Here is a 17592-nt window from a genome sequence, read left to right as displayed (position 1 = left end):
CCTCTTAGAAGACAGGAGTAGAAGACAACCCATACCAATACATATTTCAAAAACAGGAATTATAATAGTTTTGATTGTTCACACAAAAAAATTAAACTACAGCATAGTTTTAACAAATGACAATAACAGTGCAACCCTAAAGAGAGTTACTCCAGTCTAGGCTCATTCATTTCAATGGGCTTAGGCTAGAGTAACTCTGCATAGGATTGCACTGTAAATATCTATAGTTAAAATGCAGGAGAAGGCAGTATAAGCCTGGCTAAGAAATGTCTGTAGGATTTATTCCACCTAATCTCTCCCTGGAGTGTCTATTTATTACAACGTTTGTCTTCCAACTTGCTATGAATACATTACAGCCTCATTCAGCACAACAAAGTGATTGCTAACATGTTCAGTGGAATAAGCAGGAATATTATTTAAATAGAATTCTATTAAAATGGATATATGGGAACAAGCTGTTCAGATAAAAAGGAAAATGTACATAATGTGGTTTCTGCTGCTCTATTTTATTTACTAGAGAGCTGAATGCAAATACTAGGCTGGTTTTCATGAATTAGTACTTCAAATTCAGCCCTCACCTCTCTGCACACAATTTCAAATCCCACTGCTCTTTAAAAGGAATTGGGGGGGGGGGAGAAACCCAAGGGTCACTTTAAAACCCTTTCTTATGTGAATATCTGCTCAGAAAGAACTCCAGGTGGAGACAAAAAATAGGAAGCATTTGTGTCCTTGCCCCTTTAAACGCTGCTTTGTAATTGGCTGTAGTGCTTACTGTAAGAAAAACGTCACCACCACCACCCAACTCCCCTGTCGCGCGCTTTGGCTTATGCATGGAGATTTCACCCGGGCTGATCTCAGGGGAGAGTGAAGAATCGGGTTATTACAGGAATGGGAAGACCCAGGATTTGCAAGGGCTGGCTGCGAGGTCATCTCTAATGGATGGAAAACTCATGTATAACTCCAAGGAACAACTGAGTCAGACCAGGGGCAATCTTGAGTGTAAGTACCCATGCATAAATGACCTATATCTTCCTTCATTTACTCCTCTGCCCCCTTCCTCTTAGGACCCATTTGTTGTTGATTTACCTAAAGAATATTTTCCTCCTTGTTTTATCTTTTGAACCCCTTTTCCCCTCCCCCATTTTTAAGTTCCCTGCTGCCTCTATTCCTTTTCCAATATCTTGTTTTCATTCTCCTTTAACTTCAGTTACATGAATGTCAGGTCTCCTGTCTCCTTAGTCTCCCTTTTTTTTCTCACCTCCAAACCCACAAGCCTTCTGCCTCCTTCCCTCTCCTACATTACCCTAATGATTCAAGTAATTTTTCAACCCTCCTTCCTCCAGGCCTCTGCCTACTCTGTCCAGAATCCTTCAACCACCTGACTTGCACCACACTCCTCATCTTCCCCCACTTCTCTGTCCTGCTCCATGTCAGCAAAAAAAAAAAGATCCTTCCCATCCCAAGACCCCCTTTCCTCTTGGTCCCTCCTTCATCTTTCTCCCACATTCCTTCTTCAAAGTTAAAGGTGTCCTTTTATTATTGTGGAAGAAGAAAAAAGGAGGGGAATAAAACCCAACCTAAAAACAAAAGCTGGGTACCAAAGGTTGGGTGAAAAGAAAATATATATATGTCTATGTATAAATACTGAAAGTATAATTTACTAAAAGTGCTATGTAAAAGTTAAAATTATTTAAAAGCATTAAAATAGCACAATGGCATTTCCTGAGGTTGATAACTGTAACCACATACCAAACACGTTTCGGCCTATGGGGCCTTCATCAGTGGTTAATTAAAACCCTTTGTTAAGCCTGCACACATTTACAGAAATACATTAATACATTAAATTCTATTCCCAATTACTCAAACTGCTTTACTAGGTTGATACCTGCACACATAGTATATGAGAGACTTATACTAACCAGTAATACAACAAGAACCTATTATACCAGATGTTTGAGTAATTGGGAATAGAATTAACAACATATACACGTGCCTGGTTGGGTTTGAACTGTTTGTATTTGTATTCATTAATGTGTTCCTTTATGTCTTTTATCTCTTCCCTGTTTCCCTACCCCTCCCTCCTTTCTTGGTCCAAGAATGTGGTCATAGACCTAATAAAAAAAAGAAAAAGAAAAGAAAAAGAAAAAATCCTGCTTGTCTACCTAGAAGAGCATGAGGTTCGACAGGGAGGGATAGTGTTAGGGGCTATGTGGATTCTCGGCCTTGCCTACCTAAAGACCAAGATTCCTAGGTGTATTATTCATTGATGAATAGTTGTGGCCACCTATCCTAGATTCCTAATGCAGGAGGAGAGGGTTTCCTGCTCAGGGTGCACTGCTAGTAATCTCTTTTTAATCAAGAGGCTCTACAGACAACAGTGTGGTTATAAGTGGTTATAAGTGTGGTTTAGTATGGGAGGTTCAAAAGGTAAGCCTGCAGTGATAGTTGTAGAACTGCATATAGATTGTTACTTACAAAAGAAAACAGGGTTAATTAATGTTAAAGTGATTGTGTTTATGTAATTAGAATGCTAATTGTAATAGAGGAAGACTTTAGGCACTGAGGAGTGTGCTACCTGAGCTCACTAGGAGAAGCACTGAGATGGCTGCTCATTCAGCAGGGGGGAGGAAACCCCCAGAATTGCAGGAGCAAATAGTCTTTGGGCTGTCTTAACTGTATGTCAGGATTTATATAACTAGCATAATTGTTGTGAAAGAGGAAGGCCCATAAGAGAAAACAAGTATTTTAAGCTGTAAATGTACACTAAGCGTTTTTGTTTATGAGAGGTATTCCTATTGGCCATTTAAGCTGCTGTAGAGTCTTTATTTTGCAGTGCTTTTTCTGAGGGATGTGCAGAGAGATTATACATGTGTACATCAAAAGCATAAAGTGCTGTCAAGTCACAGCTGACTTATGGTGACCCCATAGTGTTTTCAAAGCAAGAGACATTCGGAGGTGGTTTGCCATTGCTTGCCTCCACGTGGGCTGAGAGAGTTCTGAGATAACTGTGACTGGCCCAAGGTCACCCAGCAGGCTTCATATGGAGGAGTGGGGAATCAAACCCGGTTCTCCACTTTAGAGTCCATGGCTCTTAACCACTACACCATGCTGGCTTGTGAAGGAAACACCTATTCCTTTCACTCATTCTCAGAAGAAGCTCTTGGAGAAGAAGCATCTTCTGAATGTTGCCAAGAATGGACAAAAGTATGTATAAGCAAGGATCATTTTTACATTGATGAGAACATATCAGTTTTAATTCTTCATGTTTTTATTATGATGATTATTAATTTAATAAACAAAATTCACCATATACAAATGCATTTAGAATTATATTGTCCTGGTCTGACCTTAACATGATTGTGTGAGCTCAAGTCCCGTGGTAAACCCATAAACAGACTCGATAGACAGACAATCCAACGTAAGCTGATTTATTAGGAAAACACTACAGGTAGCAGAAGCTGAGAATCAAGAGGATACTAGTAAGGGTCAATTGTACAACCCACGACATGTATAGAAAGCAGGCTAGCTCAGAGTACCATGGCAACCCCCCTCCCCGGAGCAGTTCGGAGCTGGAGGTAGTTTCCCACGGAATACAGTCTAAACATCCTAAGATTAGCATAGCACAGCGACCTTGGCCAGCACCTGGCAAAACCACCACATACCACTCACAGGCCCATGCCTGACATTCTGTCCCCCCAAAGACCCCCCTTCACTACCCCGCAGAGGGTTTGTGAGGGTAAGCAGTATGGAATTCCCGAACTAGACGGGGGGCGGAGACATGACGGGCATGTACCCATTCATCCTGGGCAGAGGTGAAATGTTTCCAGCGCACCAGGTATTGTAAAGCACCGTGGTGAATACGTGAATCCAAGATTCCGGACACCTCAAAATGTTCTCCCAACCACCATCTCGGGCATCTCAGGGGGTGGCTCGGGGTGCCATCGTGGGGAGGGGACATGCTGCTTCAGAAGACTGATGTGAAACACAGGGTGAATTCTCTGTAGAGATTTGGGGAGGGAGAGCTCCACTGTTACTGCATTGATAATTCTGGCAATGGGGAACGGTCGCACGTATTTGGCACTGAGCTTCCCACATGGACGGGTGGATCGCAGATTTTTGGTGGACAAATATACCAGGTCCCCCACTTTGCACTCCCACTCCGGGGACCGGTGTTTGTCAGCCTGGGCTTTGTATCTATGTTTGGCACGTTCCAGATTTTTAATGAGCCAGGGCCAAGTCACTTGAATCGTGCACACCCACTCAGCCACATCGGCGCCCCCCTCCTCCCCAGAAACATCTACGTGGCCAATAGGGCTGAAATCGTTCCCATACACAGCTTGAAAGGGGCTGAATCCTGTGGACTGATGGACAGCATTATTGTACGCATACTCAGCAAAGGGCAACAGGTCCACCCAATCATCCTGATGGTAATTAACATAACATCGTAAGTAACATTCCAACACAGTATTAACTTGTTCGGTTTGACCATCCGTTTGGGGATGAAACGCACCTGTTTCACCCCCGCCAATTTTAGAAAAGCTCTCCAAAACTTAGACACATAGGTACTCCCGCAGTCGCTCATGACCTTGCACGGGAAGGAATGATATTTGAAAACATGTGACACAAAGAGGCGGGCCAACTTTGGGGCAGAGGGGATACCTGCGCAAGGTACAAGATGAACTTGTTTGGAAAACAAATCAGTGATAACCCAGAGTACAGTTTTCCCCCCGCTGGAGGGAAGATCAGTCATGAAATCCATTGTAATTTCTTCCCAAGGTCTAGTGGGGGTTTCCAAGGGTTGTAGTAATCCGGGCAGTTTACCTTGGGGCCGCTTAGCAGTAGCACACACTGGGCATCCGCGTACAAAAGAGTCTACATCTGACCGAATGCCCGCCCACCAGAATTGTCAATGTAACAAATGCAACGTTTTAAGAAAACCGAAATGTCCTGCAGTTTTGGCTCCATGGACCATACCCAAGACCTCCCCCCGCAAGCTCTCCGGTATATACAATTTAGAATCTTTGTACCAGAAGTCTCCGTGTTTAACTAATGTGGTCAGGCGGCCTGGAGAGGAGGGTTCCATTTGGTAGCTTAAAAGAAGGGTCTCCTTGAAAGACTCTGATAGTCTTGTCAATTCCTGTTCTTTGTGCACTTCGCCTGCAGGTTGCACAGGCGGAGTAGTCTATGCAGGTGTCAGGCTGCTATCTCGGTTTCGTTATTGCCTCTGTCTCTGTGCTGTATTGTCTGCCCCCCAAGGTCGCATACCTAGGCCTGGGAACTCAGCTCCTGGGAAACTGTATTCATGCGTGTAATCTCCCGCCTTGCCTGCCTTATAATATCTCCCAGCTAGTGAGCCTCTCAGAGCTGTCATTTTATTCGTTTGCACTGTATGCCTATTTGATCAGTAAAAACCATCTGTTTGGACTCTATATGACTTTGTGGTGATTTCTGGTTCTGTGGGCCAAGGGCTGACATTATGACAGCTCTCGCTCATCTTCACCGTTCTCCTAGCCAGGCTGGAGCCCAGGGGGGTTCGCCTGCCACTTGGATGGGAGCTGTGCAGCTCTCCAGGTGATCTACTACCCTGGAGCCCTTCTCAGAGGATCCTACTCTGTTACAAGACTTAATCGCTGAACTTTTCCGGACGACCCGAGAGGTTTGCCGCTTGAGGGGACTGGTACAGGCGCAGTGGCAATCTCTTACAGGACGTCTCTGGATGTTAACATCAGAGGATACTGATGCTCGTTTAGACCTTCAGGACTTGGATCAATTACTGGACGATGCCCGATTGGCGACTGAGGATTTACAAATATTAACTGGACTTTTGGATAATCTTATTTCTCGACAAACTCTTTCTACCATGGCGGGAGCCCCGCCGGAGGGTTTTTCCCTGATCCCGGATGCGGCCAGCTGCCAGGCTGAGGCCAAGCGAGTCGCTATTAGCACCGCTCTTCTCCTTGTGGAATGTACAAAGGACACCCCGGTAGCCACCTTGGCTCAAGTTTTGACCCCGACGTTTGGAGCCGAGGCATCCGCACTGGCGGTTCGAGTACAACCTCTGCTGGGCGGGGAACCTGACCCCATACTCTTGCTCCTCGAGACAGAACTTTTGCCGCGCATTATGGCAGAGGCTGCCCTAAGACTTGAGAACGCCAAAGTTCTTGCGGATCAGCAAGCCGCCGAAGCGGCTAGGGTCGCAAGAGAGAGAGAGGCGGCGGAAGCAGCCAGGGCGGCTGCAGCAAGGATTAGGAATCAGGCGAACGTGGACACGCGCCCCAAGGACTATGTACTGGGACTATCAGGTCTAACTTTTTCCCCGGCGTTTGTCCCGTCGCGTGCGACCCAACGCGCACGCCGTTTGGCTGACCGACGTCGAGACTCAGATGAGTCTGAAGACGAGGATTTATATGGGGATAGCTCTCAATGGGCCACGAGCTTCCGAACCAGTAAGCCTCATCTTACTGGTGGCCCAAGTGAGGAGGTTCATCTTTTACGAGCCCAGAATCGGGAGCTCTCCGACCGTGTTGATCAACTCCAGGAAGTAATGGAACTTATGCTTCAAGAGAACAGGCAATTACAACACACCCTGATAGCTCAGAGACAGCCCGTTCCGATACCGGGTCAGGGGGTACCCGTACAACCACCCGCTAATGTGCCTGCTCCACCCTTACCTCCTGGAGCTCCTGTTGCTCCTCCGCCCGGACCACCCGTGCAACCACCTGCTAATGTGCCCGCTCCACCCTTGCCTCCTGGAGCTCCTGTTGCTCCTCCGCCCGGACCACCCGTGCAACCGGGTCAACCCGCGCCCGGCCCTTGGAAGCAACTCAAATTGAGGACTACGTATGACGGATCTCTTGAGACTTTGCCTTGTTTCTTGCATCAAGTGGACAGTTATATGCGAGAACAAGGTCAACTTTTCCCCACGGAAGATAGCCGGGTGCGGTACGTAGCTTCCCTCCTGACAGGCAAAGCGGCTGACTGGATGGTCCTCCAGTTTGACACCCGCTCTCGTGCGATTCGTTCCCTCAACAACTTCATGACTGCCCTGAGAAGGAGGTTTGAGGACCCCTTCCTGGGGGAAAGAGCCAAAACGGAACTCTTACAATTAAAACAAGGCTCTGCTACAGTTCGGGAATTTGCCGATGAATTTCAGCGACTGGCAAGTAAAATTGTAGGTTGGCCCGAGACCACCCTAATCCATCATTTCAGGGAAGCCTTGCATCCTGACATTCTGAACTGGTCTTACATGCGGGGTGATCCCGATACCCTCGAAGGCTGGATCCTATTAGCCGAGGAAGTGGAAAGCCGCCGCCGCTTTATTTCTCTCGTCCGTCAAAAACACAAGGAGAAGGGCACCCAAAAGCCTCAATCCAAGGCACCACTGCTCGTCCCACAAAATCCCCCACGTCCGCTCCAGGAACGTGAAGCCCGATTTCAGAGGGGTGCCTGTCTTACATGCGGAGAAATGGGCCACTTTGCAGCCGTTTGCCCACGCCGCCAGGAATTATTTCGTCCCAGCACGACAACCCGCGCCCGAGGTCGTCCACCACGCAGAGGCACCGCGGCCACCCGCAGCGCAGCTCCGGGAAGGCCCACACCCTCTGCACTCCATGCCGGGGACCCAGCCTCCCTGCCTGCTTCCAACGACCCCGCCGGGTCTCGGATTACAAGTGCCCCATTGGGGGACAGCTTTCCCTCTTCGGATGAGGAAAACCCTTGGATTTCTCCAGCCTTAAACCTGGAATCTCCCCTCGACTTGTCAAAAAACGGCTCCGGTCTGTGGTGAATGGAGCATCTCCACAGACCTCTCAGGATCTTCCTATCAAACCGAATGCTCCTACCAAAATCAAAGAAGTGGACTCCACCGTCTACGTGGATGCAGTTTTACAACAACTTAATGGAGGTCCGCAAATCCCCGTCAAAGCACTAATTGACTCCGGTTGCTGTCGCACTCTCATAAGTGAAGCCACGTTTGCTGCACTCAGAGCCGACTCAGAGGCTTTACCCGCCCCCGTCCAATTTGCTCAAATGGACGGGAGCCAATTCCAGGGGGGTCCAGTTGATCACCGCACCATAGGGGTGGCAATGGGAATTGGTTCCCACTGGGAACAAATAGACTTCACTATAGCCCCTATCCGATTTGAAGTGGTCTTGGGAATTAACTGGATTAAAGGACATAGTCCCAGTATTGATTGGGAAACAAACACTATCTCTTTCACTAGTCCCACCTGCGACCAGCATCGGCAAAACTTTGCTCTGCCATTTCCGCCCGGTCCAGCATTAACCTCTACTGCCCCAGTACCACCAGCTCTACCCGCTGTATACCGGGACTTTGAAGATGTCTTCGACCTTAGGGAATGTGATGCCTTACCCCCCCACCGGGCCTCAGACTGTGCGATTGAAGTAGTGAAGGACTGCACATTAACCAAAAGTAAGATTTACCCTATGAGCGCTTCCGAGCGCACTGTCCTCCGGGACTTTTTGGACAAAAACCTCGCCAGAGGGTTCATTCGCCCTTCGAATGCCCCAAACTCGGCCCCCGCGTTTTTCGTCCGGAAAAAAGAAGGCGACCTTCGCCTATGCATTGACTTCAGAAAGCTCAATGCGGTTACCCAGACCAACGCCTATCCTATCCCATTAATATCGGATATTTTGGGACAATTACAGGAAGGCCGTGTGTTCTCTAAATTAGACTTGGTGGAAGCCTACTACCGAGTCCGTATCCGCGAAGGAGATGAACACCTCACTGCCTTCTCTAGCTGTTTCGGAATGTATGAATTCCTTGTAATGCCATTCGGATTAAAAGGGGCCCCGGGGGTCTTCATGCAACTCATCAATGAAATCCTACATGACCTTCTATATCGTGGGGTGGTGGTCTACTTAGATGACATTCTCATTTATTCGAAAACTATGGACGAGCATGTGACTCTGGTCAGAGAAGTTCTACAACGCCTGCGTAACCATCAACTGTTCGCTAAACTAGCTAAGTGTGAATTTCACCAAAGCAAACTCACGTTTTTGGGATACATCATCTCCCACCAAGGTCTTCGCATGGACCCCGCCAAAGTCCAAGCCGTTCTCGATTGGACTCCCCCCACCAACCGTAAGCAAGTACAGCAATTTCTGGGATTTGCAAACTTCTATCGGGGATTCATCCCTAACTTCGCCCAAGTGGCTCTACCCATTACGGACCTGCTGAAAACGAAGGGAAAAGTAAGCTCGGCTGCCTTGCCCTCCGCAAAAATCCTATGGACTGAGCAATGCCAAGCCGCCTTTCTGGCCCTCAAACGCCTCTTCACTTCGGAGCCGGTGCTACGGCACCCAGACCCAAATCAAATGTTCATTGTGCAAGTCGATGCTTCCGATGTAGCCATGGGAGGGGCTCTCCTCCAGCAAGGACCGGACGGTCTTCTTCACCCTTGCGCTTACTTTTTGAAAAAGTTTGCGCACGCTCAATTAAACTGGCCCATCTGGGAGAAAGAGGCCTCTGCAGTTCATCATGCACTGACTTTATGGCGGCAATTCTTGGAAGGGTCTAAAGTACCCTTTGAAGTTTGGACCGATCACAAAAATCTAGCTGCCCTCACGGGGTCCCATAAGCTATCGGCGAAACAACAACGGTGGGCGGAGTTCTTTGCTCAGTTCCGTTTCACCCTGAAGCACGTCCCTGGGAAGCAGAACGTTCTCGCGGATGCCCTCTCCCGTTTACCACAATATCCGGTAAAACTCGAAAGACCCACCAACTCTCTGTTCACCCCTATGCAACGTGGGGCCCTACCTATGCTGGCTGTGCAAACCCGATCCCAGCATCAGCACACCTTCCCTAACTCGCAAGCTCCGCCAGCCCAACCGGCTGCCCAGCCGCCACCGCAACAGACCGGAGTTCCCGCCCCTCCTACCCCTCCGACCGCTCAGCCGCCTGCAGTCTGCGCGCCGCCGCACGTAAGCACTAGCCCTATAACTGTTTCTCAGATCTCCATGACCGACGGGGGGGCACCCTCCAAAATCCCCATCTCCGAATCCTTTTTAACTGTCCTTCGGGACCAGTGCCTTTTAGAACGTTCCGCTCATACCCTACCTCCTGGTGTTTTGGAACAAGGGGGGTCCTGGTACAAAGACTCAAAATTGTATGTACCCAAAGCTCTCCGGAAAGACGTTTTACATTTAGCTCATGGAGCCAAAACAGCTGGGCACTTTGGGTTTCTGAAGACCCTTCACTTATTGCGCAGACAGTTCTGGTGGGGGGGAATGCGTTCCGACATTGACTCCTTCATCCGCAGCTGTCCCGTTTGTGCCGCTGCGAAACGATCGCAGGGCAAACCCCCGGGACTGCTACAACCTCTTGAAACCCCCAGCAGACCTTGGGAAGTGATTGCTATGGACTTCATGACTGATCTCCCTCTCAGTGGGGGTAAAACTGTGTTGTGGGTTGTTACTGATTTGTTTTCTAAGCAAATACATTTGATTCCATGCGCAGGGATCCCCTCTGCTCAGAAACTGGCCCGCCTCTTCGTGACGCATATCTTTCGTTTACATTCGTGTCCGCGTAAAATAATTTGTGACCGCGGAAGTGGTTTCGTTTCTAAGTTTTGGAAAGCTTTCCTCAAGTTGGTGGGGGTGGAACAGGGATTGTCTAGTGCATACCATCCTCAAACTGATGGTCAAACTGAACGTGTCAATGCTGTACTTGAATGTTATTTGCGTTGTTATGTTAACTACCACCAGGATAACTGGGTGGAACTGTTACCTTTAGCAGAATATGCCTACAATAATGCCATGCATCAATCCACAGGTTTTAGCCCGTTTTTTGCTGTGTATGGACAAGATTTCAGTCCCATCGCTCCTACAGACGATGTAGAGGGGGAGGGGAACCCCGACATTGCCTCCTGGGCACACGCCCTCCGTACCACTTGGCCCTGGCTCGTTAGCAACCTCGACCGGGCCAAACGTAAATACAAAGCGCAAGCTGACAAACATCGCTCCCCCGGGGGTGATCTGCAAGTGGGTGCTTTGGTTTACCTTTCCACCAAAAATCTCCGTTCCACCCAACCGTGCCATAAGCTCAGCGCCAAATTCATTGGCCCTTTCCCCATTACTCGGGTCATAAACCCTGTCACAGTGGAACTGGCTCTCCCCAAATCCTTGAGGCGTGTGCATCCTGTTTTCCACATAAGCCTCCTCAAACCCCATGTTGCATCTCCACGGTGGCATCCGGACCCACCGCCTGCGCAACCCATCATGGTGGGGGGGGAAGAACACTTCGAAGTCTCCAAGATCCTTGACTCCGTATTCACCATGGCAATCTGCAATATCTAGTTCGTTGGAAACATTTCCCCCCTGCCTATGACGAATGGGTGCGCGCACGGGATGTCTCCGCCCCCGACCTCGTCGACGCCTTTCACATTGCTTACCCGAACAGGCCAGCCCCCTTGCGAACTGGGAGGGGGCCTTGAGGGGAGCAGAATGTCAGGCTGCTATCTTGGTTTCGTTATTGCCTCTGTCTCTGTGCTGTATTGTCTGCCCCCCAAGGTCGCATACCTAGGCCTGGGAACTCAGCTCCTGGGAAACTGTATTCATGCGTGTAATCTCCCGCCTTGCCTGCCTTATAATATCTCCCAGCTAGTGAGCCTCTCAGAGCTGTCATTTTATTCGTTTGCACTGTATGCCTATTTGATCAGTAAAAACCATCTGTTTGGACTCTATATGACTTTGTGGTGATTTCTGGTTCTGTGGGCCAAGGGCTGACAGCAGGTGAAGGGAGTGGGATGGGCGGGTCGACCGGCTGCTGCCCCCCCTGCCCGAAGGTGGAAGGGTCTGTGCAGGTGAAGGGAGTGAAGCGGGCGGTTTGAGCAGGTGCTGCCCCCCCCTCCCGTCCAAGGTCACCTGCCGTTGGGTTTGGGTCTGAGGTCGAGTTTGCACTGCTAGAGTTGGCACCAGACCCATTTGGGCAGGAGTAAAGAGGGACTCTGTGGGATGATCCACCTTACTTGGATATTGAGGGAGCCAGGACAGGGCATCCGCCAGCAGGTTTTGTTTCACAGGAACATATTTTAGTACAAAGCGGAATTGGGAAAAGAAGTCCGCCCATCTCAATTGCTTTGCGGAGAGTTTACGAGTCCCTGTCAAAGCTTCCAAATTTCTGTGATCACTCCAGACCTCAAATGGGATTTTAGACCCCTCTTGAAATTGCCTCCATATAGTCAGGGCATGATTAACTGCAGCGGCTTCCTTTTCCCAAATGGGCCAATTAAGTTGAAATTGGGTGAACTTCTTGGAAAAGCAGGCGCAAGGTTGCAGCTGTCCGTTTCCCCCCCGCTGCAACAAGGCACCCCTCATGGCTACATCTGAAGCGTCTACTTGGACTATAAACAACTGTTCACAATCGGGGTTCTGAGGTGAAAAGCCGTTTAAGTGTGTCAAAAGCAGTTTGGCATTGGGGAGTCCAGTTAACTCGGGCAGTGGGCGAGGTAGCCACAATCTCCTTTCCCTTTGTTTTGAGGAGGTCAGTGATGGGCAAAGCAATTTGCCCGAAGTTGGGGGGAAAACCCCGGTAGAAATTTGCGAATCCAAGAAATCTTTGGACCTGTTTGCGGGTCTTGGGTGGTTCCCAGTCAACCACTGCCCGTATTTTTTCCGGGTCCATGGTTAATCCATGATGCGAGATGATATAGCCAAGGAAAGTTAGTTGTCTCTGATGAAACTCACATTTGGTCACTTTGGCATAGAGTTGATTGTCTCTAAGGCGTTGCAACACTTCCCTGACCAAGGCAACGTGTTCCTCCTGGGTTTTGGAGTAGATAAGGATGTTGTCTAGATAAACTATCACTCCCTTAAACAGCAAGTCATGTAGAACCTCATTAATTAGTTGCATGAAGACCCCCAGAGCCCCTTTTAAGCCGAAGGGCATCACAAGAAACTCAAACATACCAAAGCAACTTGAAAAGGCTGTCAGTGGCTCATCCCCTTCACGAATCCTAATATGGTGGTAGTAGGCTTCAACCAAGTCCAATTTGGTAAATATGCGCCCCTCTCTTAGTTGTCCCAAAAGATCTGAAATCAAGGGGATAGGATAAGCGTTTGTCTGGGTAACTGCATTTAGCTTATGAAAATCAATGCATAGCCGTAAATCCCCCGTTTTCTTATGCACAAAGAAGGTCAGTGCAGAATAGGGCGCTGAAGAGGGCCGGAAGAACCCCCGCGCCAGATTCTTGTCCAAAAATTCATGGAGTACCACTCTTTCAGTAGGGTTCATCGGATAGATTTTACTTTTGGGCAGTATCTCGTTCCCCACCACCTCAATAGCACAGTCCGTACGGCGATGGGGGGGGGGGTAAAACATCGCATTTCTGTACATTAAAGACATCTGCAAAGTCCGGGTACTCAGGGGGCAGAGAGGACGAATTGGGATGGAATGCAGATGCGGGGGCTGGAGATGCTTCCGTGAAGATGCTTTTGGCATTCCCCACCCCGGTTTTGACGGCTACTTCATGGCGATGTCTTTCGCACTGTGGGCTGTCAAAAGCTAACGTCTTGGCTGCCCAGTCTATGGTAGTGTCCATCAAGCCAGTTTACTCCTAAAACCACAGCGTAACGAATGTCGGGAGCTATAGTAAAATGAATCTGCTCCCAGTGATTTCCAATCCCCATCGCCACTCCTTCAGTACGCCGGTCAACCGGGCCCCCCTGAAGTCACTGCGATCCATTTGGGCAAACTGAACTGGCACGGCTTTCACTTTAAGTAAAGGCACGGCTTTCACTTTAAGAGCTTTAAAGGTGGCTTCATTGATCAAAGTGCGGGCACACCCAGAGTCTATTAATGCCTTAACTTTCACTTGGGGACCCCGTCGGTAGTGTTGTAAAACTACATCAAGAAATACAATTTCGCTTACATCGCTCACCATTAGTGGAGCCTTGGGACATGCAGAAGCATCTGCAGTGGTCTGCGGTGTTGCTCCATTTACCGCAGACCCTGTCCGTTTTTTGGCTGCTCGAGGGGAGATGCCAAATTCAGGGCAGGGGTGTCCCAAAGGCCACCTTCTTCAGACGAAGCGGAGCTGTCCTCCTCCTGGGCAGTTGTAACTGTAATCCTGGACCCCGGTGGGTCCGACAATGCAGGATCCTTTGCGGCTTCCTTGATGGGGAGAGCTGGGGGGCCCTTCCGTCCTGGGGCGGCATTCTGTCTCCGCCGCCGCAAAGTGGCCCAGGGCACCGCAAACGAGGCAAGCTCCTTTTTGGAACCGTGTCACACGGTCCAATGTAGACTCGGCTTGCTTCCGCAGAGCGGGAGGGGGAGGTTTAGTTCCAGCACGGTCGGGGCGCTGCCCCCCTTCCTTAGCCCGGCACCGGGCGAGGGAAATGAACTGGCAGTGGCTCTCCACCTCCTCCGCTAGTAAAATCCATTCCTCTAATGTGGCCAGGTCCCGCTGCATATACGCCCAAGGCAGGATGTCAGGGTGTAAGCCCTCTCTGAAGTAGTGGACTCGGGTGGCTTCACTCCAGTCCACTATTTTACTGGCAAGTCTTTGAAAGTCATCGGCAAATTCTCTTACTGAAGAGGATCCTTGCCGCAGTTGCAGGATAGCGGTTTTAGCCTTCTCGCCCCGGAACAGGTCATCAAAACGCCTCTGTAATGCTCGCATAAACTCATTGAGCGAGCGAACGGATCGGGCCCGGGTGTCGAACTGTAGGATCATCCACTCAGCAGTCCTCTCGGTTAAAAAGGACGAGACAAACCATACTCGACTATTCTCAGTGGGGAAAGTATGCCCCTGTTCCCTCATAAAACTATCCACTTGATGCAGAAAGGAAGGCAAGGTTTCCGCAGAACCATTAAAAGTCACTCATAACTCCCTTTGCGAAGGAAGACGGGGTTGCCACGGTATTCCTGGTGCAACCGGTTGGAGTGGGGCCATTGGCTGGGCCGGCAACCCCGGAGGTAGTGCAGGCAACGGCTGTCCCAGAACCAGCTGTTGCCCAGGCACTGGCTGCTGCCCAGGCACTGGCTGCTGCCCGGGAACCGGTTGCTGCCCGGGAACCAGTGGTGGTGCCGGAGCGGGCGTGGGCACAGCTTGGGTTCGATGTAAGCGTCCATACTCAGGCACCAACACATCCATTTGGTCTTGCATTTGAGCCATACGCTCCAGTAGTTCTCGGTTTTGATATTTCAAAGCGTGTAATTCCTCCTCAGCCCCCCCAGTCCATCGGGCTTGGCTAACACGGAGATTAGTGTTCCAGTCGTCAGAATCCTCTTCGTCCAGATCCCCCTCATCAGGGTAATCCTGCACATCAGAAGCAAAGGCGAGCCGTCGTCTACGGCTGACATCCCGAGGCACATAGAGTTCCGGAGAAAATGAAGGGAACGATGGGAGAGAAAGCCAGTCCGGGCCCCCGATGTGTTTAGATTGTGCGCCGGCCGCCGTCGGCCGCTCCAGGGCCGCTTTTGTTTGAGCCACGGCCGTGTCCACCAAAAGCTGCTCAGTCGCCTGTTGCCGGGCCGCTTGGGCCCGTGCAGCCTCCAAAGCGGCGGCGCAGGTGGTCGCCATGAGCGGTTCAGCCGCTTGCTGCAGCAGAAACTTCAGTTCACGGTAGTCCGTTAGCAGCGGCCGAGCCTGCTGGGCTAGATCCGCGGAGGAAGGGCGATACTCCAGTTCTAAAACTTTCCGGATGTCTTCCTCCGGCGCTGTGTCAGGAGGGAGGTTTATAAGGCATAGAAGTGTCTGGGCGGCTGCATTTTGAGCGTCCAGGGTAAACTGGTCCCGATCCGGCAACACGCCTTCCTGGCCTTCCGTCATGGTGAGAAGGGAAGTGAGCCCCTGGACTGGCGCCGTCAACTCTCCTCGCATTCCGCGACACGCTCCGAGCCCAGTCACTAATCGAGTCAAGAGGGCAAAATCCTCTTGCGCTAACCGGACCTCCTCCAATAAAGTGTCCAGCCACCACAGTTCGTTTTGGGCACGGAGGTCAGATTCCCGCGTTCCCCACGGGGCAGCTGCCTCCAGTCGATGCCACTGGTCCACTACCAACCCGACCAGCCGGGTGGACTTGGCGTGAGTCCAACGCACCTCCTCAAGAGTAGCCCGCAGAAGGTCAGGGTCCTCGGGGAACTCATCCCAAGCTGCTGTGAGCCCTTGGCCCAATCGAACCACAAACCACATCAGAGACAGTCAGGTCCAAAGAAGCTGGTTTTTACTGGTCAAAAAGGTTGTGTGTGTGTGTGTGTGTAAAGTGCCTTCAAGTCACAGCCGACTTATGGCGACCCCTTTTGGGGTTTTCATGGCAAGAGACGAACAGAGGTGATTTGCCAGTGCCTTCCTCTGCACAGCAACCCTGGTATTCCTTGGTGGTCTCCCATCCAAATACTAACCAGGGCTGACCCTGCTTAGCTTCTGAGATCTGACGAGATCAGGCTAGCCTGGGCCATCCAGGTCAGGGTGTCAAAAAGGTTAACAGAGCATAAAGAAAAGGTGACAGCAATGAGGCTTGCTGGCTTGAACTTGGTAATATAAAAGCATAGAAAAAGGCAAGAGATTACAAATCACAAACAGAGCTGAGTTCCCAGAGCTTCAAACGGAGTTAGGTATGCACAACAATCATTGAGTCTGGTCAGTGGGAAAACGAAAGTAACCAAATCAACTGAGATACAGGCCTGACAGCTGCGATCCCAGGGAGCAGATTCCTCGGCGAACCCTCCAGGGCTCCAGCCAGAGGATGGTGAAAAATAGGACTAGTATCCTAATGTGAGCTCTAGTCCCGTGGTAAACCCATAAACCGACTTGATAGACAGTCCAACGTAAGCTGATTTATTAGGAAAACACTACAGGTAGCAGAAGCTGAGAATCAAGAGGATACTAGTAAGGGTCAATTGTACAACCCATGGCATATATAGAAAGCAGGCTAGCTCAGAGTACCATGGCAACCCCCCTCCCCGGAGCAGTTCAGAGCTGGAGGTAGTTTCCCACAGAATACAGTCTAAACATCCTAAGAGCGGCATAGCACAGCGACCTTGGCCAGCACCTGGCAAAACCACCACATACCATTCACAGGCCCATGCCTGACAGATTGGCTGTTTGTGTCAGTGTGGCAAGGGATGTGTCTTCTACTCTTCAATTCTGCAGTGGCCACCATGCCTACTATGTCTCTTCACTTTAGCTTCCCTGTCTTTTATCTCCTTTCCTCTTATTCCTTGTTCTCATTCAGCTTCTCAGCCATCAGCCTTCTTGCTTGCCTAACACTCATGGCTCTCTCCCATCTTCCTGCTAATAGCACACAACACGAGTCTAAACATAATCCACATCTTGTGGAATCCACATTCCACAAGATCACATTTTATTGCCATGCATTCCATGGGGAAGCAAACCTCTAAAGATCAAGGGCCTACGAACAAGGTGACATTAGTCATCATTCAACATTCAGGATAGTTTTTTGAGAACACATCTCCCCAATATGTCCCTGGGTTTAATTATTCATATTCTTTGTATTAAACTTTGCATTAAACTGCACCTCTCCTCGTGTTTATAATAAAACACAAAGAAACGCATAGCTGCCACAGTGAGAAAGGAAGACTACAAATGAAGCAAAAAAAATTTACTAGTG

At 49.7% G+C, this 17592-nt stretch overlaps 1 protein-coding gene across 1 annotated transcript in view; it reads right to left on the bottom strand.

Annotated features, from left to right (window-relative positions):
* EFHC2 (EF-hand domain containing 2) overlaps nt 1–17592 on the bottom strand; it is a 127997-nt gene that overhangs the window by 84728 nt on the left and 25677 nt on the right. The gene's annotated exons all lie outside the window — the stretch shown is intronic.

The sequence above is a fragment of the Euleptes europaea genome, chromosome 12, assembly GCF_029931775.1.
Source record: "Euleptes europaea isolate rEulEur1 chromosome 12, rEulEur1.hap1, whole genome shotgun sequence".
NCBI lineage: Eukaryota > Metazoa > Chordata > Lepidosauria > Squamata > Sphaerodactylidae > Euleptes > Euleptes europaea.
Note: the sequence above shows the minus strand (reverse complement) of the source record. Positions and strands in the feature narration are given on the sequence as shown.